General features: G+C 45.1%; 1 long non-coding RNA gene across 1 annotated transcript; it reads left to right on the forward strand.

Moving 5' to 3' along the window:
• The first annotated feature begins 5,870 nt into the window (after positions 1-5,870).
• LOC123066337 (uncharacterized) lies at positions 5,871-6,710 on the forward strand. Its single transcript, XR_006431313.1, has 2 exons — positions 5,871-6,248; positions 6,366-6,710. It is a non-coding gene; the product is annotated as an uncharacterized lncRNA (long non-coding RNA).
• The last annotated feature ends 5,606 nt before the right edge of the window (positions 6,711-12,316 follow it).

Genomic DNA, 12,316 nt, shown 5'->3' on the forward strand with positions numbered 1-12,316 from the left:
CCCAAGATTTAATTGTAAGCCAGTGAGAAGGCTTTTCACATCTGTTCATTGGGAGACTAAGACAAATGCCTTGCAGTTATGTCGCTTCCAATCTCATCTTACACTTGTTTGGCAAGCGTAGCTTTACCCAAACCTCCAAACCGCATGATGGAAACCACTTTGAGTTTCTTCAAAGAATATGTCAACAAACTGACAAGCTCTTCTCTTTGGCCATCAACACCAACACAGGCCCGTTGCTTCCTTGTTGACCGTCGACATCCAGGAATCCAAACCACAATATCAAGACTCAAATTGATGCACTCCTCAATCTTGTATCTCCCGCGCTGATCATTTACCTCCACCACGAGAACTTTGAGCTCCTCGATCTAGTTGGCAATCTTATGTCATATCCCCAAACTTCTAAGACGCCGATCCATCTTATTTACAAAGCCCCGTTTGTGTGGGCCCATGTTTCAATGTCATGCATCAAGTCGTCAATGCAGTTCTCCATATGTGGACATCTCCCTGACATGGCCCCTCCGTTTTTTGCTGATGGATCAAGCTTATCCATTACCTCGATCTTGTCAAGGAGAGTTTTCATGGAATCGTGCTTATTTTTGAGGATGGAGGCCTGCTTCCTGACCCCCTGAGATTCTTCTATTCCTCAATGAGTAGCTTGGTGAGCTTGCCCAGGAGCGGGTTCATCACTCCCGTCATCACACTCGCTCCCATCTCGATCGAGTTTAGTTCCCTTCATGTGTCTCGCCTCGGAACCAGAGAGGGGTGGAGGGCAATGCAACCAAGCGAAGAAACTCGACGCCAAAAGGAATCTAGGATGAAAGGTCAACAACCAAAGGTAGAGCTACATGTAGTTCCGAGGGGGGCACTGCCCCCCCCCCCACATAGCCCAAGCATATTTATTGAAGCAAGAAAATAGATGCTTGAGGTGTTCTCTAAGCCGGTAAATGATGTCTTGTAGCTCGTGTGCATGGGAAGAATCCTCCATTCCAAGCCTTAATTGTACTCCAGTGAGAAGGCTTTTCACATCTGGTCATTGGGAGAGTGAGACAAATGTCTTATAGTTAAATGGACCCAAGTCTCATCATACACTTGTCTGCCAACTTAATTTTACCCAAACCTCCAAACCTCATGATGGAAACCACTTTGAGTTTCTTCTGAGAATCTTTCAACAAACTGACAAGCTCTTCTCTTAGGCCATCAACACCAACAAGACCTGCTACCTCCATGTTGATCGTCAACATCCGTGAATCCAAACCACAATGCCAAGACTTGAATTGATGCACTCATCAATCTTGTATCTGTCATGCCGAGCATTTACCTCCACCATGAGAACTTTGACCTCCTCCATCCGGTTGGTAATCTGATGTCGTATACCCAAACTCATGAGACGTCAAGCCATCTTCTTTACAAATCCTGCCTTTGCATGGGCACCTTCAATGTCACGCATCAACTCGTTTATGCAGTTCTCCATATCAGGACATCTCCCTGACATAGTCCCGCCAGTTTTTTGTCCAGGGATCAAGCTTATCCATTAGGTCCATCCTGTCAAGGAGAGCTTTCCTGGCGCCGAGATCGACTTTGAGGTAGGAGGCCAGCTTCTGCACCGCGTGAGGTTCTTGTACTCCTCGCCGAGTAGCTTAGTGAGCTTGCCGAGGAGCGGGTTCATCACCCTCATCGTCAAACTCGATGCTATACTGATCGAGTTTAGTTCACTTCACGCATTGCCCCAGAACCAGAGTGGGGGTGGACGACAATGCGACCAAGCCAAGAAACTTGACGTCAAAGGAAACCTAGGATGAAAGTGGCAGAGCTACATGTAGTTCCGAGGGGGGCGCTGCCCCCCCCCCCCCCCCCCGATAGTCCTAGCATATTTACTGAACTAAAAGGTTTTAGAAGCCCGCTCATGGCCTGCCCCCCCCCCCCAAAAGATGCATATTTTCAATTTGGCCCTTGCTTTGTTGATTCTCCTGTAGCCCCGTTGCTGTCAACAGCAAGCACATTGTTAGAAAGAAATATCTAGAATGAAAGCAAATCCATGAGAGTACATGAGATAATCTAGTAATAGAAACCTACCAACTAGAAATACCAAACAATAAGCAGACCACACATGCCATTTTAGTAGACTACATGGCAAAACTAATAGAATGCACATCTAGAATTTTTTAGATTGGAGTAATTGATGTCACAGCTGATGCGTTTACCTAGTAAAAGTCATCAAAAGACATGAACATTATGATGTTTTCAAGGTCAGGGAGTTTGTGAATATCTTACTCTAGGAGTTGTGTTATTTTTGTTTTTGCAAAGAACACAACAAAACAGGCAAAAAATTGTTAATTACCAAACTTTGCACAACATACAGTTCGTCTTATCAAAAAAAAAAATCCATGTATGATGGTTTGCACATAATACAATTAACTAGGAATTCTTTATGTACATAAATACATTATACACTGGAAAAGTACAAACCATTGTGTAAGGAAAAAAGCATCAACTTAATATTTCGAAGTAAAAGCAGGATACAATGCATATGCTAGTTAGAGCGTCTACAGCCGGACATGGAAAATATTGTCCCTAAACGTCCGCAGATGCGCCTAAGCGCGACCCCGTACAATGTTGGATGGCCCCTCAAATGTCCTACTGAAGAGCCACACTCCTCATATCAAAACCCTTGAATCCATGCACGTCGATCATAACATGAATATCACATGTAAATAACATATGTTTGTAGTGAAAATACATAGTTCAAACATAAAATTAATTTCAAGTGCGCAATTCAAAAATTAAACTCCTTGGTTTCCATTTTGGATCAACATATGCTACACAAAATCATGGAGTAGTTGCGCGCAAACCTGATGGTCTCAAAGACGATGATGCATCTCCAGAAAATTCAGAGTACGGTTTGTTCTGGGATGTGGACTTAATCTCCAACTGTTTGATGAGATTTTGTACTACAAATGGTACGAATTTTTTTTGGATGGTGATAATTTGTACCAATATTTTTTTTCTCTTTTTCCTAATAAGTTGAGGAGAAGTCAGGAATTTGTTATGGAGCAAGGAGTGTCCGTGACTTTCGTCATCACTCGACTAGTAAGCTTGCACGTGTAACACACGTCTTGACCAATGCTCTTTTGAAAGATACACCTAGTACGAATCACACCCGCATAAGTAAATGGATACAACAACAAATAAAGAGCATGTAATGGTGGAGAAAATGGAACATAATGTATTGGACAACAATGCCCAACCATGTTTATAATTTTGTGGGGTAGCTTCAAAAAATTGCGAGGAAGAGTAACTTCAAATTGGACTGTGAGATATCATCTATTCCAAGTTGATAACGCATAAAAATACTTCGGGGTGGGAATAGAGAAACGAAGCAATAAAATTGGCTATTGCTCTAGTCCAATAAATTTACTTGTACAACATTGTCCCATCTACTTTGAAATATATTCACTAAGATTATATTATCTACACCTCTTTATCCAGATTTGTTACTGAAAAGGCATTTAAGTTGCTCATTCGTCAAAACAAAACATGGGAGATCAATAATACATTCGCAGTAAAGAACTATTCATTTTTTGCAGGTTGTATTCCGGGCTACAGCTCTGATCCGTATGTGGTCCTTACTCACTCCGACAGAGGCCAGGGAGCATTTGGTTACTGGATCTGTCCGGTGGAAGATGGTAGCGCGGGATATCTTCAACCGGTTTGGATGGCGGTCATGTAATAGGATAGACAATTAGTTTACCTATCTTATATTTCGCCTGCTGGTTGTGGCTTATTGGGCTTTTTGTTTTGGCTTTGAGGCTCTGTGTGAGCTAGCCTTTGCTTTTGTTTGCAGACTTTGAGACCTTGTTAAACTATTTTTACTCTCTAATAAATGTGGCCGTATGCATCGTGCTGATGCAGAGGCCGGGGAGTCCCCCCTTTCCAAAAAAAAGCATGTCTCATATTGCAATATAATAATGGGAATTACTGTTAGTGCAAGAAAATAACAGCAAAAAACTGCCAGGATTATGCTCAGACATGACATGGTACCATACTTTGCCACTTAGTTTTGTTAGCTAACATTCTGAGACTATGGATACCAATTGCAATAAGATGTGTCTTGTACAAGCAATCCAAGTATGTATTCAGCCCTCTTGACACGAAGCATAAAAAAAGGTACCTAATCCCTGAAAAATAGGTGAACAGTTCTGTCAGTATATTCAAATGACATACAATGAGTTCATGATAGCTGATTAAATGAGCTAAACATGAGTGAAAACGGTAACTCGAGATATCAAAGGGATGTACTGAATATCCAGGTATTAGAGAATTAATGTGAGTTCTGCTCTACAAAAGACGTCGCCTGTGGTGAAATTAAAAAATTACTTTATGTGGCTTACCAAGTAGCATAGTAGTATGGAACATGTCTCTATATCAGTTTTTGATGCACACTTCTCTGGACAATCAAACTCCCCTCTAAATTACAAACATATAAACTATGTATAGTAGCCTACAGTGCACTCATTTTTCTTTTACAGTAAACAACCAAATTCTGGAAACCAAAAAGTCATTACCATATTTTGGTAAAGAACCTAAAACATAACATCACTGTTTATTCAAGAATAACACACCTATGATCAAAAGATTCTAAAGTATGCCTCTGCTTCTCAGTGTCAAGGCATAAAACATGACTGTACCCTTAAAAACAATTGTGTAAACCAAGTTAATTTTCTTATTAAACTAACTATTTAGACAGGTTTAAATGAGGCCGGAAGCACAAACAACAATTCCGGAAAATCCCCATATGTTATTTAGCAATTTAATGCAAACAACAATTTTAAACATTTTAAATGTTGTTATCATGATGCGGATGACATGTGCAAGTTATATGCAATTTTTATGAAAATGTTGACATTTAATATGATAGGGAGCATTTGTCACCATGGCGGAAAGAATTGGGTGCCACGGCGACAAAAACGACAACGATGCCATGGCAACGTTCCGGTTCCGATAACTCGTTGGGTGACCGGTGCAAACGAAGATGTGGATGTGCGGAACATGCAAAAGATGGTGGGGTGATCCTGGATACTGGGTTCTCACGTGTCGGTGGCATATGACAAAAGAGCGACAATTCGGACGAGGTGCAAACACGGGCATCCCATACAACACATGCATTCGGCGGTCGTCTTGACGGTTATACCTTTGAAGCGTGCATTTCAAAACGGATCAACTTCGTTGAGAAAAGTAGACGTTCTCGGGACGGTCGTAGTGGAAGTACGTTGTGGTACACGGCGATGGTAGTGGAAGTAATGGTTCACGTTTCGTAGATGTTCGGGGTCACAGCAAGGAACTTGACGTCTACGGAGTCTTCAAGGGTCGACGGTAGTGGTACACACGTTTTCGGGGTACTTATCGGTGGTACTTGGCGGTTCCGTGTAGTCGAACTTGACGATCCGAGGGGGTACTTGGCGCATCACCGTGTAGTTGTACATGGGTCAACAGAGGCATTGACAGAACTGGAGGGGTACTTGTGCACAGGAGGAGGTTTTGGCATGCAACGAGCAACGAACAGGTGCGCGGCGGTCTCGGTCACGGCCACGACAAAACTTTCCATCGATGGCCGAAGTGGAGGCTTGGCTTGGAGGCGAACGGGGCCGTTGGGACTTGGTGAAGAGCGGCAGCGGCGGGGCTTGCTGCCGGCATGGGGAGGTAGACCGACGGGGCAGGAGGCCGACGCTGACGCGCGGAGACCCAGGGCGGCGCGGCGAACTTGGAGTAGAGGAAGGAGGTCCGGCGAGGAGGGAGGGGGGGGGGGGGGGGGGGGGGGCGAGGGCGCAGTGCGGCGGGGTCGACGGAGAGGGGCTTGGCGCTGCGGGGACGGCTTGCGGAAGCTCCGGCGAGGGCAGCGGAGGCCGGTGGTTGCGAGCGGTGAAGCAACAGAGGCGCGGGCGTCGGGCCATGGCGACGGGGAGACGAGGCGGCAGCGCTACGAAGCCAGCGGGCATGGGCGGATGCGGATTTTTAGAGCAGCTGCACCGGGGCCGCGTTATCGTAGCGGTCGGCTCGTTGCGTTGTACCTCGAGATGCCCGTCAAGGAACCTGCATACCGACGCACATCCGTGACTACGGCTCAGGACTCTCTCTCTCTACACATCACATGCTCGTTCTTTGACTCTTCGTTCAATGGATCGGGTGCAAGGCGGAGATTCGATGGCGCCGGCTCTCGGCCGCCTGGAAACCGCACCGGCGGCCGGCGATAGGTACGCACTAATTCAGCAACCTGCACTACTGCTCGCATTGTTCGCCCGAGGTGGGCTATAATTCCCCTGAGAGATTCTGAATCCCCTTTTGCATATGGCTTTTGTGCCGGACCAAAGATCCAATGTCACTGCCGGCAATCCAATCTTCTCAGGCGGGCACATCGACGGAGGGGTGTCGTCGGAGGTGGATTCAAGAGGGGGGCACTCAAGCATCCCGATTGCTGCACACATCTCAGATGCGACAATACGCCCCAGATACGATTTATGAGTTTGGTGTTTCGGATCTAAATTAGTGGTATGTCGATCCTCCTGATTAAGCTATTTCCCTGTCCTCCCAAATATGTTATCATTAGTGCAGTGTGCACGGCGGATTAGTCTCACATCCGGTTACGTTGAGGGGCGCGAACATCTGTGCCTACGGCCCTGCTCGTAATAGAAACATACATGCTCCTGATTCTGAAATCCGTATTGTGGTGCCTGGATGAAAGAAAAGGTAATCATTCGACGACACAACAAGAGATAATGATTTGAGTTTCGTGTTAATCAGGCTGAATTTTAGATGCGTCATGGATAATTCAGGGAACATTCTGCTGCATGACGATACAGGAGCCAGCATGCTCCCAGAGAAAAAGGGGAGGCACAGATGGACCAGAGTCACGGGCCGCCTCCTGGAGTGTCCGATAGTGTCTGTCCTTATCTCCCTGTACAGTAGCCTAAGGTAGGCAGTAGGCGGATCACGGCCTGGTACAACTGATAACATGAGCGACATAACCGCGAACTGAGAATCTTACGGGAACGGCTGGCGAATATCCCGATGTATATGACCGTACAAGATAAGCGGGCCGGGGTGCAGATGTTCTATTATATATTTTCGCGGGCATGTGCGCAAGTAAGAAACAGAGAGAGAGTGAGAGAACAGAGGAGCATATCGGCGTGTGCGAGCAGGACAGCGGGCGAGCTCGTCGGAGGAAACTCCGGCGACCAAAAGCCACGGCAGAGGGGCGTGATCGATGCACGGGACAAACCCACACTCCCGCGTGCCACTCACGGCACCAAACGACGACAAAGACATCGCCGGCGTCGGGAGGACAGAGGTGGCGGAGACCAACACAACACGGCGAACGGCGGGGTGAAACGGTTAACTAGCTGGAAGAAAACACACCTACAGAGGATCCTAAACCCAGCGATGCAAGGAAATGGGAAGGAGGCCACCGGAGGAGCTCCAGCGACAACGACGAGCGGCGACGCGCTCGGCCGGGAAGGAATCGCGAGGGACAAGACGCGATCGAGCAAGTCAAAGACATGGGGAGGAATCGGGAGCTCACCACAAACACGCGAGCGTGCTTGGATTGCCGCGAGGTGGTCGGAGACGGCCGGAATAGAGGACGCTCAACGGCGAGGCGTTCCTGGCTCCGAGGAGAAGAAGCAGAGGAGTGGACGACGTGGACGACGGCGGGAAGGCAAGATGGCGTCCGATCCGTGACGTAGAGGAAGTAGTCGACGTCGGGGTACTCCTGGCCACCTTGGCTGCGGCTAGGCTTGACGGAGAGCACGCCGGCGATGAGCACATGCTCCTGCGCTCTCTCAGGTCTCTCACAGGGAAGGACGAAGGCAGGGGAGATGCCCTTGGGTGGCGGCGGAGATGGGGAAAGAGGGGGATCGGGAAACCCTAGGGATGCCGCGAGGGCTTTATAGGGGCGCGGGTAGGCGCTGGCCTCGACGTCCGTGAGCCTCCTGCTCACGGCGCTGCTGCTGCTGTACTCTGGGGGAAGGAGACACCGTGAGGGAGGGAGCAGGCGGCAGTTCGGCTCGGCTGGGCCGGGGAAAGAAAGGCCCAGGTGGGCTTCGGCTGGGATTGAGGCCTTCCTTCCTTTCTTTCTATTCTGCCTAAAAGAATTAGAAACCTCCAAGATTGAAATGGCCAGGGGTTTTGGAAGGAAAATGTCAGAGATAAAAATATATATGGAGTCCTGGATTTATGCAGGATTTGAATAAAGTGATCTGGCATTTTTAGAAGGCAGAAAAATAATTATAGTTTGAATTATTCTCAAACTTCAATCATTTTTTAACCTGACCAAAACAACTTCAAAATGGGATGAAATGTGACAGAGAGGGTGTAGGCAAGAGGCAAGATTTATAGGGAAAGAAAGAACATTAAAGGAGAAGGGAGAAACGGCACTTGCAAAAAGAAAGAAAGGAGAAGGAAGGGAGAGGTGACGATGCATGGGCATGGTTTGAGAGAGAGATGTCAAGGAATAATGCTCACACACATCATAACAACAACACACCACATAAGGATGAATGAAATGCACATGGCAACAAAATGATGATTACCACAAGGTATATGATTAGCATGCAAAATGACGAGAGGCAATGCAATATGACAAGAGATAGGCATGGCAAAGCAAACAAGGATGGCATAATGCAATATAATAAAAGATGAACATGCTGCAAGAAGCAAAATATGACAAGGCACTCAACATGGTCATGCACTACTAGGGAAAATCCTAGCAGTAGCGCGGGTTTTGGGCCTATCAGTAGCGCGGGCAGGAGCGCTACTGATACGGCGCTACAGCTAAATCTTAGCAGTAGAATGCCTGGACCCACGCTACTGCTAAATTGACTTAGTAGTAGCGCTTCTCCATAGGAGCGCTACTAGTAATTAGTAGTAGCACTTCTCCTTGCCCACGCTACTACTATTATTTAGTATTTTATTTCTTTTATATTTCATGCTGTATTCATACACCTTTACACAAGTTTTCATACAACAGGAATTTAGATCGTTTTTACATCATAATGAGTAATTACATCACGGGGTGAAAGAACCGTGGACTAGTTTCAAGTGGATGTCCATCCACTTGAAACTAATCCGCGGTTCTTTCACCCAATGATATAATAATATCATCATCATCATCATATCACTAACAACTTATCATCATAATACATCATTGTCATATAACATCATCATCAGCAGCAAATTGGTCATTAGTCGTAATCACAAGTACTCCTCATTATCAACTCTAACACATTACCACATAATAAACATATTGTACCTCATAGGACCTACTACATTCTCATAGAACCTACTACATTTTCTATGGTAAAATAGCAAAAAACAAGATAGCCCCTGACTCTCCATTATGGAGAATGAAGATTATTCTGTCTCCAATTCTTGCCTTTCGCTGAATGTTACTTCCAAGAACCTCCTTGCGAATGTCCAAACATTTTTTCCATTCTTTGATGAGCATGTGTTCACCGGTTTTAGAAATCCGATATGCACAGGTGAGCTTGCTAGATTTACCTGGCAGTATGTTTCAGAACTGTAAGGCGACCATTCAGATACATCAGACGAGACACACAATCCATCGGGAGTTTCTGTTGAAAAACATAGTAATAACTTTGTAGTTAGCAATGATGTACTAGTTTTAGAAGTGTGCAAAAGATGCACATATGTCGTAATAGTAAAAATCTTACTAGGGTATCTCCAGAGAAGTTACTGTGGTTCAACACGTGCACTAGTGGTACGTATTTACCATAATTTGGAGGAGTTCGATAATAGTTATTGTAATCCTCAAGAAGAGTACAAAATGCAATCAGATGATTTTTCTCCTTATAAGTTAATTCGGAGCCATCGGTGTAGTGGGTTTTGTCAACTATCTTCTGCATAGTCTTTGAAGAATCAAAATAAGCTGTCAATGGAAATAAGCTATCAACTATTTTGAAATAAACAATATAAATTAGTTAATAACTATGTTTGAGAAACTCACATAGAGGTACAATCGGAAGCGTATCAACAAGGACCCAAATGTCCATATTGTCTTGCTCGATGTCAGGATCACCAAGATCCATGGTGACAATCATACCCTCATAAAAACCATACATTTTGCAGAGTGCTTCCCAGTTTTGGCAACCAAAATGGGTTACGCTATGAGCATTGCACAGATTTACTTCAAAATCCATATCATGATGGGTCCTTAGGTGTATTTTCTTTGTTTCAAAATTTCCATGGTCTTCAAAACCCATCCTCTCCAAGACATAGCGTCTTGCATGGCATGGGATAAGCTAGTCGAATTGTAAAATATGAAAATTAGACATTGAAATACTTGAAGTCATGCTTAATTACGGAAAAAAGACTTGTCGTTGTTGCGTACCGTTTCAACATTGAAGGTCTCCTAGAGCTTAATGCTGAAGCTCCGATCTTCGTCCAGCTCAATGAACCTGTCGCACATACCTCGATCGTCGTGGAACTAGCTGCACTCCCCTGGGAGACTGTCTTCGTCCGAGTACGACATTTCCTACGTTCATAATTCAAAGATTAAACTTGTACATATTCTAGCACAAGTCATGCCAGAATTAACGGAAAAATCCGGCATGACCTTTGCTAAAAAAGGATATATCAAGCACCTGAAATTTGCCGGAACGTAAATTAATCAACACTCTGGCAAAACATAGGCCACTCAGAGGTGTAACCTGAACATGACCGACCACTTGGGCAACCACATATCCTATATGAGCAACACAAATTTACATGGAGATTTGGCAGGTCTCACCTCGAGGTCGGAGGGGGTCGGTGACGGGGACGACGGCGGGGATGATGGAGGGGCTCCTTGATTTCTGCAAAAGCAAAAACCCTATAAGTTATCACTAATACACCCCGAATAATCGCTTAAACTAAAAAAATAACAACAAATATGACATGTTCAACTACTTCTATTAATTCAACTAGTTCTTACTAAATATAAACTTACTATAAATAGAAAAAAACTAGTTCTTTCTAAAAATAAAGCAGTTCAACTAGTTATATTAATTTACTTACTAAACTAGTTCAACTAAAACTAAACTAGTTCAACTAGTTTATTAATTTACTTACTAAAAATACATTAGTTCTATTAATTCAACTAGTTCAACTAGTTTATTAATTTACTTACTAAACTAGTTCAACTAAAACTAAACTAGTTCAACTAAATCTAAACTAGTTCAACTAAAACTAAACTAGTTAAACTAAAACTAAACTAGTTCAACTAAAACTAAACTAGTTCAACTACTAAAAATCATTATCTATGAACCCTAAATTAACATCTACTACTACTAAAAAACATCTAGTACTAACTAATTAAGCAGAGAGAAAGGGGGTGGGGAGGGGTGGGGGGCTTACAGAGAGGGGAGAGACGGTGGCGGGGAGGTGCTCGGCGACGGAGAGGTAGGGGCGGCGAGGGCGGGCTCGGGATCGGGAGGCGTCAGTGCTGGGCGGGCTCGGGCGGCGGCGGTGAGGTTGACGGCGGCGGCGGTGAGGTCGAGGGCGGCGACGGTGAGGTCGAGAGCGGCGGCGGGCGGCGGCGCTGAGGTTGAGGGCGGGCGGCGGCAGTGAGGGCAGGCTCGGGCGTCGGCGACAAAGGAGTAGGGGAAACGGGGGGGGGGGGGAATGGAGGACTTAGCCAAATTTTGAGCCGGGGCGGGTGGTTAATTCAGAAGTAGCAGTAGCGCGTTCCGGAAAGCGTGGTACTGCTACGTTAGCTACAGCGCGTTCTGGTATAGACGCTACTGGTACTTCTTTCTCTTTTTCCCCTTTTCATTTATTTTTCTTCACATTTTATTTTTTTCCTTTCACCTTATTCTATTTCTTTCATTTTTAGTTACCTTTCTATTTGCTTTCCATTTAATTTTATATCGGTTAGCAGTAGCGTGTTTAGAAGAAAACGCGTTGCTACAAAGTAAGTAGTGGTAGCGCTGTTCTATATGGATCACTAATACTATGTGTAGCCTATCGGCCAAGCCGTGGGAATTATAGTGGTAGCGCTTGTTTCCGGACATGCGCTACTGCTAACTTCTCAGCTATAGCGCGCTACTCGTGAACGCGCTACTACAAATTAGCAGTAGCGCCCTATTTTAACCGGCGCTACTACTATACCTCTGTGTATATGCTTTTCCCTAGTAGTGATGGCATCAACATAGAGGAATGAAATATGCAAAATAATTATGATAATGCAACAAACAAAATAAACACACGACAACAACGAAAAATAAATGGAAGGCAACTCGAGCATTGGTCTCAGGGCGTTACAACTCTC

Source organism: Triticum aestivum, chromosome 3B (genome assembly GCF_018294505.1).
Source record: "Triticum aestivum cultivar Chinese Spring chromosome 3B, IWGSC CS RefSeq v2.1, whole genome shotgun sequence".
Classification (NCBI taxonomy): domain Eukaryota; kingdom Viridiplantae; phylum Streptophyta; class Magnoliopsida; order Poales; family Poaceae; genus Triticum; species Triticum aestivum.